Below are 26,390 nucleotides of genomic sequence, written 5' to 3'. Positions count from 1 at the left end.
GTTGCACGTTATTTTTTTTTTATTTTTTTTTTAAACAAGATATACATATATTTATATAATAGTAGCCCAGTAGTTCTCAGATTTTTACAGCAAAACATACTCGTGTCTTCAAGTAACACCATCAGGGCCAATATAAATAAGGTTATACATTAACCCTACACCATTAAATAATAATTCAATTAAAATGTATTGCACGTAAAAGTAAAAAAAAACAAAGTTATACAAACTCTTCCTAAAGATTCAATGCAAACTGTACTAAAAAGCTCAATACAATTAACTCTATTCAGACATGAGTCCTTTTTTTTACTCCGATTTTCGACAAAATGGTTGGTTGTGCGGCTGCAGGCTGTGCCCCCCCCCCCCCAAAAAAAAACAAACAAACAAACAAACAAACCAAAAGACAACGCCTGTGGGACAGAAACACTGCATTAATCAAATATGAATTTAAAAATATCAAGCATCATTACTTTAAAGCTGATGAAAAATGTCCCTATGTAATATCAAAAATGATGCTTTTTGACAACCAGGGTGCTCGCCTCCGCTACCGCACCCTTTTTGGCAGCCTTGGTGAAAACAAAAACAAAAAAACTAAACAACATCCTAATAATGGCAACACATTTTTATTTATACCTCACTAACCAATAATGATAATCTCAGATGAACATTAAGTATATACGTGCATTGTGAGCTTTCTGTGCAAAATATCCCTTATGATACATTTTGGTCAATTGTGTTGCATTGCATTGCGTCGTGGCGTCTTCTCCAGCTGGGCGTCAATATGACGCCAGCACATGTCACTGTCCAGACATTTGTTTTTAACGCCTTTGGGCGAGCACACTTTGAGAATAACTGCTTAAGACACATGCTTTCCCAACCAGAGTGCGCTTATGCTTTCATGCTGGAATACATTTAATGCGCTCATGTAAATATATGAACAATAAGTACTGCAAAATCACATTGCTAACTTTGACCATTTGTGCGTACGATGTTTGTGGACCATCCACGTTGTTAGGAAGTCTTTTATCAATGGGATTGATTTGAATTCTAAGTCGCGTGGTACGCGTGTGTACTGTATGTGCCCTTTTTGAAATATTTTATTAAAAAAATCAATGATTACCCTCGGAACGGAGGCCGAGCATGTGTGGTTGGCTACGATTTACTTCTGCCTCTGTGAACAAGAACTTACAGGTCTTGCATGTCAGATCTCATGTGAGCATGATGCACTTACACACCCACACACCCACACACCCACACACCCACACACACAGGCGTGTACATGCACACAAGTACACAATCCTATAGATCTGTACATTTGCAACTGTTCTCCAGCAGCATTCACTACTCAATTCAGAAAATGTGAGCGCGACTGCTGATTGCATCAATTTACTGCTAACAATCTATTCTCTTCATTTTATAGAATTTCTTTTGGCTGCACTATTTCCAGTATATTATTTTGTCCAATCAGATTTCAGCCTATATGTGCTGCCAATCCAATCTTCCAAGGTCTTTGAGAATCAGTCATGATGGCTGATGTAATTTAAACTAGATTAACAATGGGGCTGCCAGTGGATTTTTGTCGACATTCTCAAAAGAGACAGCACATAGACATACGTAGACATCAATATATAGACATAGACATTCAACATTATAGATTATGTTTTGTAAAATATATAGACCGAGTTAGCATTCGGAAGGGACATTCAGGAGTTGTGGCCCACCTTGGTGCCATCTCTTGCATTGTTGAGGAGCTACTGCATATGTGAGTTAATGGGCAAACGTTTCTGCAAAACCAGACCGGAAATTTGTTATTTCAGACGAAGATGAATGAATCAAGGCAAAGCAAGCTCGAGAGAAACACAGCTTTTTTTTCCATTTATTTCCTACATTTGAACAAAGAAATGCACTTTGTACTATTTGTCAAAATAATGTATTATTTAAAAAAAAAAAACTTTTTTCAAGCTCAGTGGATTATAATATGGCATAAAAAAAAAGATGTAAATAGTGTGTCCTGTTACTATTCATCATCCTGAAACTTTTCTGACTTTGTCAGTCAAATAAAATGTCAATAATGTATTTAAAAGTACTGTATTTTGATTTAATGGCCTTTAGCAATTAAAAAAAATCAACATGAGGATATAGGGGCCCTTGGAAAATGCTGAACCTCCTTCCATGGGGTCCCTTGCGAGTTCAAAGTAAACATGGTGAAGCTGTATTTAGCTGTTATGCTGCACACAAATGGAAGCCCTGAGTGTAAATTCTTTTAAATCCAGATGAAAAACTTTGCTTGTTTTCATATACCTCTGATGAAGATCTATTTTAAACGTTTTGAAATCATGTTTTTTTTCTTTTAATTATCTTAGAAAACCTGTGTTTTAAAGTTTGCTGTCTAATGTTTTAACATTGTCAATGTACGTTATTTTAGTAAATTGTGTAAGCTACTTTAAAATTAGCTTACAAAATTTACAAAAAAAAAAAAGTTAGTAGGGAGACCGGGGCTAGTTGTATCACTTTTTTATACTTTTATATATTTCTTGAAATCAATACATCATATATAAACAAATTGTATACCAGATGAAAGAACAAAGTTTAAGGTATATTTTTTTGTGTTCATGTCATTTTCACACTTTGTGTCAGTGCAGATAAGATAAGCCATCAAATAGAGGGAGTGACCATGTGACATGTTGCCCCACCAATGGGTAAGTTGTCACACTATATGGGGTAAGATGTCACACTGGATTTTGCAAATAATAATATAAAACAAGGGCAAAATTATCCCTTTTCTCGTCGTTTTTTTTTTTTATGGCTAGAGAAATTGTTTGTCATTGTTCTTGAAAATTTACCATAGTCATTGAGCAAACTTTAACACAAAATATTATAAAATAGATGAAAGTCCTTAGGAACTGCTGGCATGTCTGTCGGCATACTGTAGTTCCATCAACACCTGGAAAATCAATTTCTAAACAATGCAACAAAACCTAGACAACCAATTTCCTCACTCTACAGACTCATCATCAAGGGTAATTCTGGCATATGTAAACCGAGTTGCCAGAGGTGCATTTTTCATTGGCCCATTCTTTGCATATGTGACAACAAACCCCAAAATGACTGAGACAAGTTGCCCCAAACTACCATGTTGGCTAATATTTGCTCTAGTTTAAAGTTAGCTTAAAACAGAGCAGTGACTGAGGCATGACAAGATGCCTGAATCTCTCCTCTAACCAGTCCACCTGATGTTAAAATCTATGAAGTGTATGAAAAATGTTACTTTGGGTTGTGCAAAACCGTTAACTGGCACTCATCTCAGCTCACAATGTGCTATTCTCTTCTCAGACAGTGCACAATCCCTGACCGTTTATATGAAGAAAACAAGTATTCCATTTTTTTGTTGCGCCCTCTGGTGGAGAAGAAAATTTCAATGTGACAACTAGCCTCGGTCTCCCCCTACTTTTGTGTTCTTTGCTCTGCTTATGAATGTTAACTGCCGTGTTTGTTTGTGTTTATAAGTGTTTTCTTTCCTTGTGTAAAGCAAACTTACTTTGCCCCAAAAAGTCCTCGAAGATGAATCCAATATCTTACAACATTTATTCTGGAGACCCATTTTGGGTCCTAACTCCTGACAGATGAATCATTGTGCTACTTCCCCCCCTCCCCTTTTCTTGTCTCACACTAGCTCAGCGAGGCACATTCACATTTGAGCAGTCCTGAAGGCGTTATCGTGGCAATTGCATGCACACGGAACACAGCAGAAGACAGAAGAACATCAGTAGCTACAACAAATGTGGCAAACCGAAGCTCTACTACACACATGGAAATGACGATGGCGAAATGTGGTCATCATTGCAGCACTTTACGACCGCTGGGCTTGCCTTCGCTGTGTGCAATGTTATAAATTAAATAAATACATTTGAGAGCTACTCGGACGCTTACAAAATGTCTGCTACAGTCAACGGAGTAATTGAGCCCTCCACGGCCGTTAGGTTTCTCGCATTCAATACGATTCGTGATGATCACCACATATTTGACGATTCCTTCTCTTTCTCTCCGGCTTGAATCGGTACGTAAGACGATTGTTGCTCATTCTTTATTGATCAATACTTAAGATCTCGAAAGCAACTTTGTTCCTAAGCCTCCCCAGTACTTAGAGTTTGGGATTTGTCAGTGGAAGCGTTATTAGATTCACAAGCCCTTGTAAGAATTGCAACGGGTGTAATTAGGAAACAATAACACAATCAATATCCGAGACGCATCTGAAAGCGCGCAACATATTTTGCCATTAATACCACTTTGGCCTGCAAAAAAACATTAAACAGGAATTGGTCTGCTGATTACTCCCAAGCTCATTGCCCCAGTTGACAAGCGCGCGTTGGATATTGAGCCGAGCGCGCGTCCGCCTCGGGTCGCTCGCCGGCTTTATTACGATGTTGTGATGTGAAAGTGGAGCTCGAGCAAGAGTTGCAAGGCCATGAGCGAATACCCAGGAGAAATGAAGAGGCAGGCAAAGGGATAATCTGAAAATAAAGTATATTGGGTATACAACAACTCACACGTTATGAGGTGCACATCAACATATAATAGCTAGCATGTGTGTACGTGTGTGTGTGTGTGTTGGGCAATCAAGTCAATTGCTTTTATTTCTTTCTCTGTGTTTCCACCGGGGTGCTTCTCCAGTTTGCACTAAACACTAATTCCCTTACTGCTCATAGCGCCACTTTCATCTCAGCTCTTTATTATGTGTGTTTGTGTGTACTCTTTGCCTCTGTAAAGAAATACAGTACAGTACCTAGAAAGGCGCACAATAAGCAAATGGAGTCTTCATCACATTTGCACGGAGAAAACAGTCAAATACACACAGCCTGTAAATCTATTGACAAACATTGGATGTTACTTTTTTATTTATTTTTATTTTATTTTATTTTATTTTTTTACACTGCATCCTCCCTTTCTCTAGTTATTGTCTTCCCTCCGGTTTCAGTCCCCTTATTAGGAGAGTCAGCATGTGCAGGACTTGCACAGTAAGTGTGTCCTTGGGGAGAAGAGTGTCTTTCTCTACCTGGACAAAAATAAATAAATGTAAGGCTGCACATGCCTGTCAAGAGTTTATGTAGAATCCGTGTGACACACAGAATAAAAAAAAAAAAAAGCCAAGAGCAGAGACACATGAGTGGAGTGGGCTCATTCGTAAGAAAACAGATTTATGAGAAAGACGTTTAACTCTTTGATTGCCAGACGTTTTCAGAAAAGGGATGCCGTGGGTGCCAGCCAATTTTAAGCATTTTGACTGATCTTTCAAGGTCCATAGAAAATTATGTGTTTGGACTATGGAAACACACATACTGCCAAAACAAGATTGGACTCTCATCTTCCATCAGAAAAAAATTTTTTGTTTCTACCTTATTCCGTTTTTGAGTAATCAACAATAGAAAATGGTTAGTTTCACCTGTTTTGAAAAAAACGTCTTTTAACGTCTTTGGCACTCCTCCATAGGATTTTACGAAACGTTATTTAACGTTTTTGGCAGTCAAAGAGTTAATGCTAAAGTAAGATATTATAACTGTGGGAGAATTTGAATCTGAAAAGTTTTTTTTTTTTTGGATTGGTTGTGCCTGTTAAGTCAATTTTGTGCACGTGCAATGAGAATAAAGATCGATTCATTCATTCAAGTATATGTAGTATGCATTTGTCGAGAGCATTTGTGTTAAAAACGTTTCTCACCATTTCAGTTTTCATTTTTGAGCATGACTAAAAAGTGCGTCAAGTGACCCATTTGTCGTCCGTCATGAGTTACATCTCCCTCACTATATAAGAACTTTGTGCGCTTTTGTCACCTAGATATACGTACACCCCTAAAATGCATCGTCTTCATCTTTAGAGCGCGCCGTTGTCAACCACGAGTGTGCGCACGTCATGCAGAGAAGGTGGAATGGCAAGGAGGGAATGAAAACGTTTTTTAATCATTCAAGACAATCTTCTCTGTGGTGTGGTCAAAATTGGAAGGCAGATTAGAATATATATATAGATTTAGATCATTTATTTTCCATTTACTGGGACGTTTTTAAAAGTGCATGAAGTATGAAGATGCATTGACATTTTTACCCTCCGTCCTCTGGGATCAAACTGTGACTCCTGTCACTCAGCCTGACCTGACGCTTTGCTTGTCATCCCCAAAAAAATTGATGGATTACCTGTCAGTTAATTCCAAATTTTGGGGCGAGATTATATGGTCAAAATAGAATGTCAGTGATGTTTACATGGTCAAGAATGCATTGGCTTTCATTACGTTTTATTTATTATTTTAGGTTTGTTTAAGTTCAGTGCTGCAAAAGGTACCCCACATTTTAAAAAAAGGGACAAAAATGAGAACGATGAAATGGTAATACATTTCTAATTTTTAGTTGCAATCGCTTGATCATGCTAATAAATGTATTAATGATAATAAATCGGTTGTCTGCACAATTTATTTTGTTTTATTCTGATCACAAGGTGAATACATTATGATAGTGCAGATTGTCCAATTATGTAGGGATAAAATTTGAAGAAAATACAAATATACACATAATGCTGCTGCTCACCTCAATACAATAATTTTAATTAACTACCAATTGCTAGTCACTACTTTAAAGGGATACTTGACTCAATGAGCCATTTTCAACACAAGGAAGATAATATTTTGTCTATAATGAATGCGACAACGTCATTATTTTTTTTATGAACAATTAACTCTTTGACTGCCAGACGTTTTCAGAAACGGGTTGTCGCCAGTGCCAGCCGATTTAAGCATTTTGACTGATCTTTCAAGGTCCACAGAAAATGTTGTGTTTGGACTATGGAAACACACATACTACCAAATGAAAGATTGGACTCTCATCTTTCATCAGAAAAAAAAGTTTGTTTCTACCTTATTCCGTTCTTCAGTAATCAACAATAGAAAATGGTTACATTCACCGAAATGCTCTGTTTTGAAACAAAAAGCGGAGAAAAAGAGCTTTTTGTGAAACGATGTTATTTCATGCACTCTAGTGAATTGTACACTTCTTTTTGTCCATGAATGATGAAAACACCTAAATAGTGCTTTACTTCTGTAATACACCACCACCAACAATGAAAAAGTGTTTTTAGTTTGCAAAATACGTTTATTTCCATTCAACAGTGTAACAATTTGACAAAACAATTTCGCAAGCTATTTACAAATGTGTGCAACTGTGGTACTATTTACAATTATGTGGATGTTTCAAATACAGTTTTTCTTTTTGTAACGCTCTCCTGCGTGCAAGGAGAGGGAGCAGGGTTTGCACAACAGATCACTTTCCATTGTCCGTTTCGCGTGCAGACGGAATTTTTTCCAGGGAATAGCAAGTAGCAGACTGTACCCACTCCTCCGATGAATATGCATTGGACTCGGGGCACTCTTCGTCGTCCGATTGAACGTCCGCCTGAGCATGCTCGGTTGTGCTCGTTTTCCGGTGTTGGCATCGCTAGCCCGTGAACCTTTTATGACGTCGTCATAGCCGCCGCGTCAACGCTTCCAACTTCGCCGTCAACCTCGGAGTCACCATCGTCATCATCGATGATGATCATCGTCGTCATCAATGTGCTCTTTATAGCGTTGGTCGATGCTTTTCGTCTTTGAAAAAAAACGGCTCGACCGTGAGCTGCTTGCAAACCGGTCGCCATTATGGCTTCTTCAGCCATTGTCCCCTCAACACTCTAGCCCCGCCTCACGTCTTCTGCTGACGCCTACCCAATCTTGTCAAAAGAGAGTCATTGCTGCCATCTAGGGGCCAAAAATAGTCAGTAGGCTCACTAGACCTGCTTGAAACTTTCAACACGGCTGGGGAAGGCTTTCCTCCACCCGTTTCAAAAAATAAAAATAAAAAAATAATTGGATGACGTCTTTTAACGTCATTGGCGGCCCTCCGTAGGTTTTTACTTGACGTCTTTTAACGTCAGTGGCAGTGAAAGAGTTAATACCTTTCAAAACTCATTTTGCCACTTGCTGTCGACTGAAGACGACACGACCTGTGCTGAAGGTATGTAGGTAACGACCAATCATGGCTCACCTGTTTTCTGGGTTTGGTCAGCAAACCGAGGCATGATTGGTCGCTAATTACTTCCTCAGCTCAGGTGATGTCATCTTCAGTCGACAGCAAATGAAAAAATGAAAAGAAAAGTTTTTAAATGTATTAAGTCATCAAATTTACTCTGGAGAAAAATATTAACTTTTTACTGTTGAAAATGGCTCATTGAGTCCTTCAGTTCCGCGTTCCCTCTTTAGCCAAGCCTTTTGAATTTCATCTCACAAATGAAGATGAGATCTGCTCACAGTAAAAGCCTCATTTGATACTGTGATATTCTTGAAATGTATTCAGTCAGTTTCCATTTCATCTACAGACAACAAATACAATAACAACTCTCAAATTCCTCCTTCAATAAAATCCAATAATGCTCTTATTACTTTGAGCTCTCTATTGCATTTATATGCTCTTCACAGCTGATTAAAAAACATATATTTCACGCTTCGCTCGCGCACGCAGCTGCTGAACAATGAAGCTATATATGCAAAGTTTGTGATGCAGAAACAAGGCGGTCGCAAGCATGCTGCCCATGAAAAATATAAAACCACGGAATAAAACTCTCCTCTGACACACGCACGTCTTGCAAAGAATTGCGAGCTTGAGATCTCAGTAAAAAATTCAGGGGACGTTGCGGCGCCGGAATGAAGAATTATGTGGAAAGTGGTGCGTTCTTGCCATTATCGTGCACAGACGCACAAAGGCTCTCCAGTATGGGATTGCATTCACTGTCAAGAAATCGGCCCGTGAGAATTCTCCTGTAAGTGGTTGAGAATAGAGAGCGCGCGTATGGACGCACACTCAGGAAACGCAAAACATTTGTTGTGTTTACATGGGCAGCAATCTGCCACAAATTGCAACACTTGGAATAATAGACTGACATTAAAAAAAACGTATACAGTTATGACGGATTATGTAGAGTGTTCTTTTAGTTATATTATTATACAGTGGTACCTCGGCTCACGAACGCTTCAGCTCACGAACTTTTCGCCTCACGAACATTAAATTCGTGAGCATTTTGTCTCGGCTGACGAACTAGTTTTCGGCGGACGAAACAAATCTCGCGACACGAGAAATCGCGAGAAGCTGACGCACGCTCACGGCGTCCCAGTTCGTCGCCCCCTTTGTTTGAGTGCGGACGTGGTTTGTGTTCGGTAGACATTTTGGATCATTTTGGAGTACTTTTGGAGTGTACTTTTGCTACCATGGGATCGAAAAAGACCCCACAAAAGGCTAGTGTTAAGCCTAAGAAGACATTGAAGAAAATTACGGTCGAGCAGAAGAAGGAGATCATCGACAAACACGAACGAGGTGCGCGTTTGTCAGCATCAAGTGAGAGCATCAAGACCATGTTAGCAAAGTGGAGCGATGTGCAGGATTTTGTCGAACAGTACCATTCAGAAAAGACTGTGACTATGAGAATCATCAACATGATGAATGATAATGTGATGCCTCAGTTTCGTAAGACCTTACAACTCAGAAAGCAACAGGTGTCAATTAAGAGGTTTTTAGTCAGCAACAAGGATAAAGAGTCTCCTAAGAAGCAAAGAAGAGAAGCCACACTGGAGGACTCTCCTTCCAAACAGTAACTCCCTCCCTCCCTCCCTCTTCCTCCCACTCCATTACATCAAGCCTTCAACTACTGTACCATCACAAAGGCAAGTTGCAAGTTTTGCAAATAAAAACACTTTACTATACAGTACAGTGTATTTCTTTAATTACAATACAATAGCACATTTATTATACATAAAATAAGGTATATTTTTTGTAGTTTTAAGGCTTTTTTAGTAGAAAATTGTGTTTTATGGGGACCTGGGAACGGATTATTCTCATTTCAATGGTTTCCTATGGGAAATACTTGTTTGGAAGACAAACTTTTCGGCTCACATACTCTCTGTGGGAACCAATTAAGTTCGTGAGCCAAGGTACCACTGTAGATATACAGGTCTTAACACTTATTAGACCGACATCCAATGTAAAATTAACTGCAGTGGTAATTGCCGAAATCCTTTCCATACTGCATATCTGTGAGGAAGCTCTTTAACCCAATGCATTTTCATTCACTGATTTAGGGGGAAAAGAAAATTCTGATATGAAATGATAGTTATTTATAGGCTTTATATGATCAGGATTTTTCCGCCGCTCATCAATCTGTGACCAACGATGAAAACATTACAAAAAAATCAGCAAAAATGTTGATATACATTAAATATAACATGCAATGTCTTAATCGCACAGCCAATGGTTGATCGATCAGGCAAATTAAGATTACAATTGATCACCGATTTTGCATAAAATGCTAAATATTGTCTGATCCCGATCCAGCCGTCTAGTTTACTTGCATTCCTGAACAGGAAACGTATTTTCCAGTATTCACTCACACATCATTAAACAAACATGAACTCATTCACTGCCATTGACGGCTATCGACGTCAAAAATTCATTTGAACTATTTCTATTAGTTTACCATTTTTTTCTATTTTTGTTAACATGTATGAAAACATATTTTTTTATTGTACAGAACAGATATAATTTGTTTAATTAATTGAGTTAACTAGTGAAGTCATGCGATTAATTACAATAAAAAAATGTAATCACCTGACACGATTAAAATTTTAAATTGTAATTAATCGCATGACTTCATAGTTAACTCATGATTAATCACACATTTTATATCTGCTCTAAATCTACAATTTTTTTTCTAGGTTTCCATACTCTTGCTATCAAAAGTGGATTTTTTTTAAACTAATAGAAATAGTTCAAATTCATTTTTGACGTCTATAGCCGTCAATGGCAGTGAATGAGTTAATAGCGGACATATGCTGTTCTTGTCTACGGGGTTTGTTTGCCTGTCCCCATGGCTGTACTTCCTCTATATCCAGGCGTTGAAGTGACTTGACGTAGATGATCCTTGTTATTTCCAACTATTGCATCGGTGCCTTACACCACTTGGCTTCTAATGATGAGTGCTCTAATATATTTGTTCAGCACAATGTATACTGTACATACAAACATGTTGATTTTGGGTAAATAAGATTCCATTGATACCTTTTTTTTTTTTTTTAATAGAGCAATTTGCAGTCGTACAGTATCCTAGGATTATGGTACAGCATCTGTCCTGTTCCTGTTCTGTTTCGGTCCAAAAAGTAAACATTTGGTCATCAGGCAAACATGTTAGTCATGTTAAATTACTTAATTCTTGAAACGTTGCAGCTCATTATCTCACCAACATGCTGCCCCATTCATGTGTAGAAAGCTAATGATGTAATGATTTAAGAAAAATTGATAGGCTACTTTAAAGTGCAGTAGACTTATTTTGTTTCTAGTTTTACGCAAATGTATTTCGCTAGTTCAGCATTAGCACAGATAATTCATCATTATTTGTTTGACTAAAAAGACAAAAAAAAACCTTTCTGAAGTAGCATCTTTTGCAATATTAAACCACCAAATCTATTTTTTTTTGTTGCAAAACGAATCATTTCCAGTATATTTAATAATAATGAATCGCAATAAGAAAACATATATAGGTCATCTTTGTTGTTGTATTTAAAATGTTTTAGCACCCACATACAAAAAAAAATAAAAATACAAAAATATATATATATATATATATATATATATATATATATATATATATATATATATATATAAAAAAAAAGGAGAGCAATGATGATGACATGTCAAATCGGTAAAATTACCGAATGATCAATTCTGAGCTCTCCAGAAAAAAATAAATAAAAAATAAATAAAAAAATAAAATGTTTTACATGAAGATATTTAGACGCAAGACATTATTACAAGCTAGAAAAGATTTTCAAATGACCACAAAGTCAATTTTCTATAAGACTTGTTTTTTTTAATATTCTGTCAGTGAGTTTGTAAGCGTAAGAGGACATAGCTGTACTTCGGCTTCAGTCTCATGTGCACGAGCAACATCCAACATGATGTAGAAACCACCTTGGGCTCCTTATAGTGTGTTATATGCACTTCTACTGTACGTCGGCACCCACCCCTTTGATTGCGCGGGTGATTTTAGTGATGCCGCTGAAGTCTTAAGAAATAAATTAGGACATCTGGTCTCGTGGGAAAGTTAGAGTGAGGAAAGCAGAGCATGGGAGGGTTAAGGGAAGACAAAAAAAAACAAGATCATAAAGAAAGTCAAGGAGCTGTAAGGAAGATGAGAACAAGGGAATAACGGTCACAGGAATGACTACTCTCCTCATAGCTATCAACTTGAATGCGAATATGTTGGCGCATCCATCTGATGTCATATAAAGTGGATTATACAATTTCAGTGAATCCATTATGCATTACGCTGTTTCCTATTGAATTAAACACACCTAACCATCAGGATATGCACACACCATTCAGTTGGCCAGAAATAGAAATACATTTTAATAGTATTGTGTCATCTGACTGGGAGTGTTTTGTTCCTTAAGACTCCTTTATGTGCAACAAATAGATTTACATGTTAAGGAGGGACACAGTGCGTGTCACCATGATGGAATTAGCCTGCAGGCCCCAAGCTGCGCTCCTGAGTAGCATGCCGTTGAGTAGTATACTATGAAATATTAACTGTGGATGTCATGCAATAGAACCTCACTTCAAACGTCTCCACCTGCCTGCATTGTATTACGAAAAACTCCAAAAACATGTGATCCAATCGGAAGAAGAGGGTGACGATGTCACAGAAGAACAATCGTCGTGGAATGACAGCCGATGATGACCTCTTGAATATTTGAGAGCAGATTTCACATGTAGGCAATAATTATGATTTGTGAAAAGATGAGCAATCATATTTCTGAGATGAAACGAACTGGAGGTGTGGAATGGCGCCGATAAAATAGAGCCTGCACCCCATATAAATGATTCATGGGGAAGAGAAATGCCTGTGAGCCTTTGTTGATGTGTGCGCTCATTTACTATTTGGAGTGAACCTTTATTGAACGCCGTGTTAACAGTACATTTCTTAGAAGTCTTTGTGGTTAGAATCAATGTAATTCTGGATACAATACACAACGTTAGGAACACCTGCACAGTTTTGACACTGACAGTTTTGCATACAGCTCCGGTCCATGGCACATTTGGTACAGGCCGCACAGAGACTGAACAAAAATAATATTTTTTATTAGAAAACTCAAGGGCCTGCTCCTTTTACGTGCTGCTCATCTTCGTAAGGTCACAAGTCTGTACGGAAGCGTATTGCATTCATTTGAAAAAAAAAAAACCCTCCTGTTTTTCTGACTAATTTTGGGGGGGAGCTTTGTTTTTTTGAGTATTTTTTTTAAATTTTCAGTTTTTCTGAATATTTTTTCCTGTTTTACTGAATTTTTTTTTTTCGGTCAAATTTTTTTTCGGAAAAACAGGCTGAAGAAAATTATTCAGAAAAACAGGAGGAAAAAATACTCAGAAAAACAGGGAAAAAAATTAAAAATATATATTTCAAAAAACTGTTTTTTTTTAACGAAAAACAGAGCTGGTGTTCTGTTTTTCTGAGTATTTTTATTTATTTTTTTTACCTCTGAACTCCAAGTGACTTGTTGCAGACTCGCTAATAGCGGAAGCAGACACTTTCCCGCATACCTCCATATGCAATAAGATAGTCATGTTTACTTATTAGCTCTCAATAAACAATGAATGTGTATACTGTACTGTGGTTTGTTCTCTAATCTCTGAGGGAAAACCTTTTTAAAAAATATTCAGAAAAAACAGAAAAAATATTCAGAAAAACAGAAAAATAATTTTATAAAACAGGGAAAAATTACTCAGAAAAACAGAAAAAAATTACTCAGAAAAACAGAAAAAAAATATTCAGAAAAACAGAGGATTTTTTTAAACAAAAAAAATATTCAAAAAACAGGGGAAAAATATTCAATAAAAAAGAAAAAAATACGCCAAAAAACAAAGCTCCCCCCAAAAATTAGTAAAAAAAAAACAGGACTTCCGTAAGTCTGCAAACAAAATTATATATATATAAAAAAAAAAAAACATCTTTGGAGAACTTTGCGTGAAAAAGTGAAAAATACGGGTTTATCACTTCTGGTTCAAATTCTCACACACCAAAACCATCTGCGTAATATCTGCCGACAGGCTCGCAAATGAGCTAATGAATCCGTCAAAACTGTCAAAAAGCACTGAATACCTTGCTTTCATTTCATTTCCAACATCTTATCTCTGTTAAGCAAAATTTTCTGCAATGGCAACATGCCTCAACATACGAAAACACATTTTGTGTATCGTATTTCTCAAAATGGGACCCGCTCATTGATGAGAAACACAAGCAAGGCTCCCACTAATCAAAGCTACATTCAGCGCAGTGGTGTGTTTCTACGTGTTTCTATGTTGGTCGTGTCAAAATATTGCTGTACATGATCCGTCCGTGGGTCCTGTAGCTTTATCGTGCCGTTTTGTGACTCAGCAAAGCGGTTGAAAATAAAAAATAGTGGAAAAAACATTCTTTACTTCTGTGGCTTTTCACACACTGAAAATGTGCACATTATATTACAATATCATAATTAGTTTGATAAATTTACTGCCCGCCGAGCCCATCAGAAATGCTATTAAAACAGCAATATCTATCTTAACCAATGAGACAATGATTGGTGATCTCGTAGCACAATAAAAATGAAATCAAATAAAAACTACAAAACATGCACGATGGCGGACTCTCAGACAAAATGATGAAAAGAATATTGTGAGAAACACCACATACTCGCTAATGTGCAACATTTGCGTGTGTGTGTGTTTTTTTACGACGTTCTTGGGCACCTTTTTTTTTATTTTCACCCTCCCCAATGGTGGTCCAAAAGTTAAAAACGAAGGCTATTTTTACCTCACAAAAACCGGTCTGTTGGGCAAAGTACATCAGCGGGGATGAAAATCAGAATGACTTTTCGTTTCAGTTTAAGCGATACAATTGAATGTGCGACATCAAACTGCAAAAATAGCGTTCTTTGAGATGTACAGTGAAATTTAGGACCACAGACATGAACCAAGTTTTTACAATATACAAAATCCTGTTTAACAGCATTTCAGGTGCATGTGTGATGGGCCAAGTGAGAAGCAGAAAGAGGAATAAAACAGCCTAGAACGATGACGAACGGGCCGCGGCGTCAGACGATGACGTGTGATCAGAGGAGAGAATAAGATGGAGATGAAGTTGACAAAGAGGAAGAAGAATGAGAGACAGCCGAAGCCGTGAGGATGACAGACGCAAAGGGCACGGAGGAATCAAAAGTAAGAACGGCTCTTTGGAAGTTGATCAGCCCAAGCTAGAAGAAGTATTTCGTTTTTTTTTGAAATATTGCATTCACAATGATTGAGAACTAACCTTCGTCTTTGGTGATGGAAAGAAGAGGGGAAAAAAATTAGGATGAGAAAGCAGCATTTATCAAAGTTTGGGATAGGAGTCATGAGGCTTTTCTCCAGGAAAAAAAAAAAAAGGAGTCATGAGGCTGAAGATTATTTCAAAATAAAGGTCTCGTAAAGAAGCTGAGTGGAGGACTGTAAGCGCCCTTTCTATTTTTGGAAAGTGTACTTTTGTAGCGTATACTTATAGCATCCAGTGTACCTGTGGAGCTTGAATTCTCTGCAGGGTTACCAGCTGTGGGAGAGGGGAAAAATTCATCATTAAATAATGATGGCCTTCCATCTTGAAATGGAGATTTGCCGGAAACCAATTCCCAGAGGAGTCGGATGTCCATACGTATTCACACTCACGCCGCATATCTGGTTTTACCCCTGACTCATCAAAGTACTAAAAAATGACTCGACAGTGCAGGGATGAAAGTAATTTTTGTCTTTTGATCATTAAATTAATTAATAAAACGAGGGTTGGGCTCGACCCATAGAAAGACATCTTACGCCATTTCTATACTTAGACAATAAACCTTTGGGATGAACTGGAACAGATTGTGAGCCGCCTCTGACCTCACAAATCTGGAGGATGAACAAATATCCCCGATGACACTTGAAAATGAATCAAGCGTGGCAGCCGTGAGAGCTATTTTTATTACTATACTCCTAATGCCCCACAGTGTCTACTCTAAATAAGTTTGTGTTTACTTGCCTTTTCTCAAACTGTCTAAAATCAAATCAAAATCTGAAAAGGCCCAGTGTGATTACTGAAACACACTTAGAGCTGCATACAACGAAACTCCTGAATGAATATTTGTGGGGAGTTATTTTCCTTGCAGACATGCAAATGAGTTGTAATGTCCTGTGGAAACTCTATTATCGAATCTATTGTGTTCCTTTGGAAGATAACCTGCTTTATTGTGACAAAAGGCTACCTGGAAATATTGTGAGGAATCCATACAGGCAGGCTGACACGGGAGAAACACACAGCAAATGGCTCTATAAATACAGTGTGGAGGTAATGTTCATCGTGTAAAGTGGGCGGATTAACTGGAACCAGGTCAGAGCAAAAGCAGAGCATGCTCCAGCTTTTCTCCCATTTAGCTGCCTTTCTTGGCATCTTGTTAACGCAGCGGCCTTCTCCAGTTCAGTCCACAAAATACTAAAAGAGCGGATTATCCATTAGACGTTTGTTACTTGACGTTAACTCATTCACTGCCATTAGTTTTTTTTCCACTTTTGTTAACAAGAGTATGAAAACCTACAAAAAAATGTATTGTACATTGAGAACAGATATAAAATGTGATTAGTCATGAGTTAACTATTGAAGTCATGCGATTAATTACAATTAAAAAATGTAATCGTCTGACGCCTCTCATTTTTTTTATATTTTCTTTTGTGTTTAATTACTTAAATTTCTACATCTGTTCTAAATGTACAATACATTTTTTTCCTGGGTTTTCATACTCTTGTTAACAAAAGTGGAAAAAATGTGAAACTAATAGAAATAGTTCAAATGAATTTTTGACGTCTATAGCCGTAAAAAAATGTAATCGTCTGACGCCTCTCATTTTTTTATATTTTCGTTTGTGTTTAATTACTTAAATTTCTACATCTGTTCTAAATGTACAATACATTTTTTTCCTGGGTTTTCATACTCTTGTTAACAAAAGTGGAAAAAATGTGAAACTAATAGAAATAGTTCAAATGAATTTTTGACGTCTATAGCCGCCAATGGCAGTGAATGAGTTAAAGTGGAAGTCAACCTAAAACATTTCTTGACAATAATGTGTGACCTCACTAGTCTAAACATGACATTCCGATTAATATTACATTTGTGGAATATGAGTTATGAAGCAAAATCCAGCCGTTTTTGTCTATCTCAGGAGATAGGCCATTTTGCCACCTGCTGTCGATTTAAGATGACATCATAGTTGCTCTGGGCTCAGGCAGCGACCAATCACAGCTCACCTGTTTTCTGAAGCTGAGCTGTGATTGGATGTTACCTGAGACATGAGCAACTGTGATTTTTGAAATGTGATTTGGAGTCTGAAATTTTGGACTTTTGACGACGTAGAGGTCGGATCTAGGACCACATATGAAATCGACCCAGGTCGGATATGAAAAAATCTGATTTGAGGCATTCAGACTGTCATAAAATAGTCAGATAGAGGTCGCATGTTTGCATAAAAAAAGCCGATCTGGGTCGCATTTGCCGCTAGTGTGAACGTAGCCTTAATCAGAATGTCATGTGTGAGGTCATATATATAACATATTACTGTTAATAATTCTTTTTGGGTTGACTTCCCCTTTAAGTGTAAGGTGCTACTTCATCACACCAGTTAGCGACTTTAATTCAACCGATACATATTATTGATTGACCAACCACAGCTTGTCTTCGTTTTGCCCTCAAATTAGACGCTTCCGTAATACTGTCTATCTTTTCACTGTTATACTGTAGGAAGCCGTCTGTCATATTTCAATGAAGCATTTTGTGTTGTTAATGCCAAAACACGATTGGTAATTAATCGACTTCACGCTATAATCCACATTGTTGACTAGTCTGTTTGCCCCCTATGCTGTATAGCTCAGAGATTACATGTGTGATTATCCGGACTGCAGTGCTTGAAAGCACATCCTCCATCCTTGTCAATATCTTTCACTATGTTCTCGTCTCTTGTAAATGAGTCGATGCATTAATCCATTAATGAGAAGCACTCTGCAGCAAGGTGAAGAGAGAAGGATGAAAAGAGGGAGAAAAAAAAAAGCCAAAGGTCAAGTTCAGCAATCGGTTTAGAGGTGGACAAGGGATCAAGGCTTTAGTCTTTTTTCTCTCGAGTTAGCCGGAGTGAAAAATGCACCACGGTGAGGAAAACTGCCGTTGTTGTGAAGCACTTACGTATTAAACTCATCCATCCTGAGAGCGAGGAACGATGAGAACGAGAGCATCGACACAGCAGTCATCATTCACCTGTAGCATAGCCTGGTTTGCATAATGTGAGCACCCAAAGTCCTTTATGACCAGCACAGCCAATAAACACGGACCAGTTCAAACCTGTTGTTGTTCCTTTTCTCTTCTCGTCTCGTTTGCATCCTTTCAACTGACCCGTTTCTAGCCCAGAACCTTTCGCTTTCCGATCTGCTTCTTGAAATCGAATCACTCAAGACACGGCAATGCTGGCCATTGAACCTACCGACTAATCAAACAACAATAAAGAAAGTTATTGCCAATCAACCTCACTCATACGTTTAATCATTCCATTTAGTTATGACATTTTAATTAAAAAAACAAACAAAACAAAAACACGTGCAATTAGCCGTTTATTTAAAGCAGGGGTCAGATTCTTTATTTTGGCATCCTTAGTCATGATCGGATGGTGAGCGGCAGTTGAGGGACTGATAAGCCAGTGCCACGTTGGATCCATCATTACAACAGCTTGGGGTGTTGCATAAGCGCTCCTAGCTTGCGCTGAGGGCCAAACAAGAATCTATTCTACTGTTCAGGTAATGAGATAGTAGTTGACGATCACACATAAATTCGAATTACCCTAACCTATTTTTTCCCCCAATAAGTAGTAATGCAGTATTGAGATTGTATATTTATATTGTATATTTTTATCTTGCGTGTATATTCATTTAAACTTTTTATTCTCTTTAAATCCTATTTCTAGGGGATAAATAAAGTTATGTTGAATTGAGTTGAACCTCCATTGTGGGTTCTGTAGTTCCTGGTCCATTGTTTCATGTAGTGTCTTAAATTTGTAGGTGTTTCTCCACTCCTGACCACAAGATGGCATTGTTAAAAATTGAAGAATGAAGAACGAAAGAGGAAGTGTTTAAGCACAGTCAAATTTTCATTGAAAACGTATCCAATGTCAGCTGCAGTAATCCTGCTTTTTAGGCCTACAGAAAGCGACGGCTGTAGGTTCATTTGATCATTTACATCTCTGAGTAGGATTTATTTTATTATTATTTTATTATTATTATATTATTGTGAGATGATAAGTTTGCTAGTTTGTGAAAAAGTTGGATGTGTTTACAGAACACACAGGGGGATTTATTATGTATTTAAATGTGGCTATATTAATTTAAATGTGTTTTTACAGACCTCCAGGAAAATTATGGGCTCAAGAGATTTCACTTATTGGGGAGGTGGTCTGGAAAGTAACCGCTGCAATAACCCCCTCCATTACTGTGCTCAGGTAGATGTGTCATGGGTTTTGTTAGTTCTCCCCACCACTTTATCATTTGGGCCAGCATACGACGGAACCCCAAAAGACAAAACATGGGAAATTGGCCCCCAGTTGAGTCAGTTGGACCTCCACACAGCAATTTGAGAAACAGTAAGACACTGTCTTTCTGCAATTCCAACATTTTTCTTTCCTAGAAAGGCTACCATAGCCTAAATTGTACATTCACAAGCAATGCAGCAAGAAAACAAGGCAGAGGGATCCAGCAAAATAGACTAAAAGTAGTCAGCTGAGAGATGATTGATGGCGACGGTATTTCATTGATTAACACCTTTTATCTGTTTTTCTTTTTCTTTTCATCCAATCTATTATTTCCTATATTCCACTTCTAATTGCTTCTCTCGCTCCCGTGCCACTACAGAGCCACAAGGTTTGAATATCTCATCAATAATTCATAGCTTCTCCCCACATATATACTGTATGTACAAGGCCTTGAATTCTGGTTAATTCGGTATTGTCTTATAAAACAAGTGCAGAACAACACATCTTTCATGTGAATGATTAAGCTGCTTTCCACCCGCCACTTTGGAGGAAGACAGGAGACAGTAATTACAAGAAAGACCGTCTTTTTTTTCTTGCTTTTCCCCCCCTTTTGCTTACACATTGGCTTTCCAACGACAGATCTGTGAGTGAATATTTGAACTATGAAAATTAATATGTTCTTATGTTGTATTAGTTTGATACACAGATTGATCATAAAGGCTATCATGTGCCTGGGAAAAAAAAAAAAACTATTAAATCAATTGCTTCCTAATAATTCGGAGACAAAAGAAGCTGGTTGTTTAAAAGAAGTGGACCGTGGACATGTGAAATGTATAAATACAATAGCAGGACAAAGGAAGTCGGGTAAACTGTGGCCGCCTGAATACAGTATACAGACGCTCCCCTACTTACGAACATTCGTGTTACGAACAACGGTACATGCGAACATTTCTGCGCGTACAGTATGTCGAAAAATGTTCGGAAAGAAATGCTGTAAGTTCGATTTTGTATTGCGCGTAGTGCTTCTTTCCGCCGCTAATACCGACGATTGGCGCTGTGAGAGCTCATTGGAGGCTGAGCAACGTGGCGAGGAGGAGGAGGAGGAAGAAACGCCGGTCCCCAGGAAGCAGGAAATAACTTTTGAAGCCGATTCCAGCGACGACGAAGAATCTCTCATGATATAAAATCCTCCCCTTCCTCCTCCTCCATCATCTCCTTAAGCATCGAGTACATCTTCCAAAAGTAAGTTAAACTTCATTTTATTTATCTTATTACGTACATGTACATACTGTGTGTGTTTGTCTCTCTCTCTCTAACATACGTAGTACAGTACAGTACTGTACGTATTCTCTCCATTTTATTACGTTTTTTTCAGTACAAACCAATGCAGGTTACTTGTACAAGCCTTAAACATACTTATATAAACCTTCAATATACTTATATAGGCTTTAAACATAAATTATAATACAAAATATAGCACTGAAGCAACTTACGAACAAATTCACCTTACGAACGATCGTCCGGAACGTAACTCGTTCGTAAGGTGGGGAGCGTCTGTATATACAAATGTGCAACACAAGATTTCATGAAGAATTCATGAGTTTTGCATCTTCTTTTCCATGTTGTGGCGGTTTATGAGTGCCCAGTGCATGGGTCGGATGCACAACTTTAAACACAAGCTTGCATTTTCAGCTTTCACAACAGCTTGGTTTTATTAAAGGACTCATCCATCCATCTTCTATACCCCTTATCCTCACTCGGGTCGTGGAGTTTCGAAAAAAAAAAATGTTTTCTTATTTGTGCTATTGTGTGAGAATGAATGACATTAATGACTTTGAAAATGTGTGCACGCTCGTCTATTTGAGCTGGTCACTGGTTTCACTTGGTCTCATTAGTCTGCCAATCAGCTCATTGTCTGGCCTCTTGCCTGAATGCTGTTTTTATTTTTCCTTTAGTCCTGTCTGCTCCTTGCTGTTCCATACCTGCTCCCTTTGACCTTTTTACTTGACTGTCTGCCAACATTTTGAGCACAATCAAATCCATTTTTAGTTCCCACCATCATTATTTGAGACAGATCTCTTGTCTACATTTCTCTGCCTTTCATTTGATTTCATTTTAGAAAATATGGAGCGCATGTCATTAACAGTTATACAGTATACTACTCAATCTAATATGATAAGACTCTTCTACTTCAGAGATGGAATGGCTGTTCAGTAAGGAGTGAGGACGTGTATAAATGCAGTCCCCAAAAAAACAAGAACTGCGGTCTTGCACACAGGCCAATTTAAGCGCCGCTCAGGCTTTGAATGGAAAAAAACGGATGATTAAGAATCAGTTGGCCAGTGGGTGGATATCATCTGCTAGCATCACTGATAAACTGTGTCGCAATCCACAACTCTTCCCAGGCATCTCCAATAAAACCAGCAAGGTGTCATCATCATGTCTACAGTATTTGTAACTTTGAAAATGCTTAATTTTTGTGTTTACTGCCCTCCTAACTTATTTTTTTCACGTCATTTTTCCCCGGTTCAGGTTTGCTCCTGAATCTCTGTCTACCTGCTGCCCACTTCTTGGAAAAAAATAAAATAAAATAATAATAATACAAAAAAATAAATAAATAAATAAATAATAATAAAAATAATAATAATGATAATAATTAAAAAAAAAAAAATATATATATATATATATATATATATATATATATATATATATATATATATATATATATATATTCCTGCAGTAAATGTTGCAGCACCAAAAATGTTGTGTAATTTTAGATAAAAAAAAAAAAGGATAAGAGGTGGGGTTATAAGTCAAGGGACTCAGCTGGACGAGGAGGGGCCGCAGATGAGATGCAAGGAGGCATAAAATGAATATGGACATAAGGAACCTCCGGCACCAAATTAAGTTTGTGGAAACATATGCCGGGCTTCCAGCATATCCTAAAGCAGACACTTATCTAACATGGGTGTGTGGGAAAAAAAAGCAAGCTGTTTGTTTACTCATATCCCACTCCCCTTAACGTTAACATTGTACTAGACCAAAATCAGAGGGCTTTTAAAAAATGTATTTGTAACTGCATTTGTGCCGCATTACACAATAATGAGATATTGATGTCTATAGAGCACCTACACACAGCTTGCTGTTAGATCTCCTATTGATGAAATCATAAATCTGTTCAAATGTTATTTATCTGCTTGGCCAGAACCACATATGCGGCACTGTCCTGATCCTGCACTGAATAATTTAAATGATAGTAATGTTCATGTTTTATATTTTTGTAGGTGTAATGTTGCTATATTTCATACTTTTAATTTAAAAAAAATCCCTTTATCACACTACAATAGGGTAGAAGCGATGCTAGTAATGTTACTGGTTATACACCATGCTTATGTTTCCCTGTTTTTCAATCAAATCTGTTAAATTAAATCAACATAAAAAGAGGCAGCTCATTTAATTAGTTTTTTTTTTTTAAATGACTTGCATGGCAAAAGTGAGAAAGCTGTGCAAATAAATATCTGCAGAAAAATCACATATGAATAGATGGCCATGAAACACACGCTGAAGCTTTTTCTCGCTCAGCAAGGTCACCAGTTCAGCACTTCAGAATGGAAAAGCTAATATAAAGCAAGCCTCACACCTGCATGGAGATCTGCACCAAAATACAGCCTATGGCTCAACTTTCCTACCAAACATAATTCAAATAGATTTATTTAACAGTCTTCTGAAAACTACATGAATGCATCATAAAGATGAATATGTGTATCAATACATCAATTAAAATAATTCAGTTTTTAAAATGATCACTATTGGAGACTACCAATTTGTTTTAGTCATATTTTGCATTGGTTTAGAACAGTGGTTCTCAACCTGGGTTTGATGGAACCCCAGGGGTTCGGTGAGTCAGGTGTTTGTGGCGGTCAAGACACACATGCGACTTGTGGCTGTTGTGATGGTACGTCGTGTGATTTCTTTGTTATTGTAATCCCGTCATACTAATGATGTCAAGCAAAAAAAAAGAAAGTGGTTGGACAAATATGTGCAATATTAATTCACATGTATGGTGTTCTACAGGGCTCAATTCTGGGGCTTCTGCTGTTTACATTGTATATTCTATATATGCTAAACATAAATCTAATGATTATTTTTTTTAAACAATGCATGCAACTACCAATGTAGGTTATAACCTGGGCTGCAATCCATTCTGTGTGCACAGCCTTTTTTTTTTTTTAGCCATTAAAAAGTGAACACAAGAAAATGACAAACATATCCTGTTTGAAAGCCTTTTCCCCTTTAGGCTGAAGGCATTCTACGAACTCTAAATGAGGTCTCTGGAGATGATTTCAAATGTAAAATACTGCCCCTGCAAACTGTGGGGCAGTGAGGAGATGGATGAGAATCAACACTCACTCTTTTCCTGACCAGTCCTTTTTGTCATCCTTACTTTCCTAGTTGTTGTATATTCTTATCTGGTGCTCACAAAAAATTGCTCACCGACTGAACAACAACGAACAAATCATGATTATTTCAAACAAATGCAATTAGAAATGATGGTGATGGCACTTAACGCAGAGATCATACTTTAGAGCACACTCCCTCCTCCCTCTCAGCAATCTGAACTGGCTGCTTGCAGTTATTTCAAATGTGCACTTAAAACCCCGGAGCATCTGCCTTGATTCCACATAAGCCTTCAGTCAACAGATCCCAGGATGGAGCGAGTAAAGCGCTCAAAAGTGCACACAACCGGAAAGGATTGTTTTATTCTCCATCCACCTCAGAAAAGAAAATGTGTATATATTCAACGGAAACTCAAAAAAACTATAGCTTCATATTATGAGTATCATATGCATGATGTAAATGACATGCAAATCAACAAGTTTGCTTATAGCAAAGCACAATTTGATATTGCCATACACCACCACTCCCTTCATCACCATCAGCATGATCATGACAAAAACCTTTCTTCGATATTCCCCACATGCTGCCTGCTAGAGTGCGACAGCGTCCGTAAAGGCGTTCATCATGCGCCAGTGAGTTCTTACCTTGAGTTGTGGCGTCTCTGGAGAAGTGTGGGTGCGCACGTTTGCAGCCAAACTATCCAAAACGGGAAGAGTGGATCTGTCTGGACTTGAGAGGGCAACAGACGATGAGCAGAAAATGCCAGCAGTCGAGAGCGCAGAGGAGGAGAGAAGAGATGCAACTGCAGCTCCTGCTCCAGCACCACCGTCTGCGCTTTGGCTGGGAAGAATTACTTTGCTCCTTTCTGACTGCCAGCCCTCCCTGCTCCACTCACCAACTCCACACTCACTCACTCACTCACTCACTGAGAAAGAAATCATCTTTCATGTGAGATCACCGTTCCAAGCTGATTGAAGCGCAACATGCCCAAATGTGTCCCGCTCCATCCCAGTCTAAAACTTGCATGTTATACGGCCAAACAAATAGTCTCTCTGTGTAGGCACATCAGAGGAGTTTGGATTAAACTGTGGGATTATGCTTTAAACGTTCATCATTTTATCTCATGCGCTGTTGGACAATGACATCAGTGTTTGGCAGATGAGCGCCACTACTACGTGGGCAAAGATGGAGGGGGGAAAATAGAGAGACAATGAAAATCTTCCACTTCCGTTATTGATAATGTGAATGTAAGGCATCATGCGGTAGCCTGGTGACCCGTCGTGCGTTAGGAGGGGTCACAAGGGTCACGGGTGAGGTGTTTGGCATGTGATGTTCAGTGTATGTGACCGTGTAAACATAGCCAAGGCGGTGTGCCTGCTGACAGATGGCTACTGTAATGACGCAGGAACTAACGCCTGGGTTCAAGCGTATGTTTTCTCAGATTATGTGGAAACTAGAGAAGCAGTATAGTTGTGTTTTTATTAGGGGTGTTAAAATTTGTGTGTTAATTTAAAATTCCTCTTAACTTCACAAATTTTTTTAATGTAAAAAGCCTGTAAAGCCTGTACTAGGGCAATTCCAGTCTCAACACAGCAGACACGTCCATGTCAAAATTTAGCAGTAAAACATTTAATAATAATAATGCATATATTTGTGGAGACTGGGGTCAAGCTGTATTTTACAATTTTAAAAATGTGCAGAGTTTCACAATTTACTTTATGTTAAAGATTAGATAGCTCTTAATATGAAAAGAAAAATGCACTGAACCTGTCTTACAAATGCAAATATGCCATCTAGTGGCAGAAAAATGACCTCAACACAAATCAATATCACACTTTAAAGTACATCTTTTAATATTAACGCAATTTTATGCATTATGAAATTACTGTATCAATGACTAAAAGATACAGCCATAGTTCTATTTGTTTAAAAATTGCCCCCCCCCCCCTACTTTTTGTCAGTAAGGTGCGGGCTTTAGGACCCAGATGCGGGAAGGCAGAGCAAGGAGGCAGAGGTGCAGTCCAAAAAGAGGTTTAAATTTCTAATCAAAAAAAAAACTAACTTCAAAAAACAAAATAAACTGAACTAACAAAAGATGAAGCTAAACATGACAAAACAACTAAGGCGAGACTAACAATATGACATGGATCCTGATAAGGTAACAAGGTCGGCGTGACGTGGCGAAAGACTTACGACAGTGGCAACAGCAAAAATGAACCGACACAGACAGGGGGGAGACAACCGACTAAATACACCAACACTAATGACATGACAAGACACACCTGGCTGAGGGCACTGATTGGATGACACATGAGGGTGATGGGGACACAGGTGG

The 26,390-nt window shown here is 38.0% G+C and overlaps 1 protein-coding gene across 1 annotated transcript in view; it reads right to left on the bottom strand.

Moving 5' to 3' along the window:
- camkvl (CaM kinase-like vesicle-associated, like) overlaps positions 1-25,120 on the bottom strand; it is a 47,575-nt gene extending 22,455 nt beyond the window's left edge. The window contains exon 1 of the mRNA XM_077546630.1: positions 24,700-25,120. The gene's annotated coding sequence lies outside the window, so the exon portion shown is untranslated. The remainder of the gene's footprint in view (positions 1-24,699) is intronic.
- Between the last annotated feature and the right edge of the window lie 1,270 nt (positions 25,121-26,390).

The sequence above is a fragment of the Vanacampus margaritifer genome, chromosome 1, assembly GCF_051991255.1.
Source record: "Vanacampus margaritifer isolate UIUO_Vmar chromosome 1, RoL_Vmar_1.0, whole genome shotgun sequence".
Taxonomy (NCBI): Eukaryota; Metazoa; Chordata; class Actinopteri; order Syngnathiformes; family Syngnathidae; genus Vanacampus; species Vanacampus margaritifer.
This window is presented reverse-complemented; position numbering and strand designations above follow the sequence as displayed.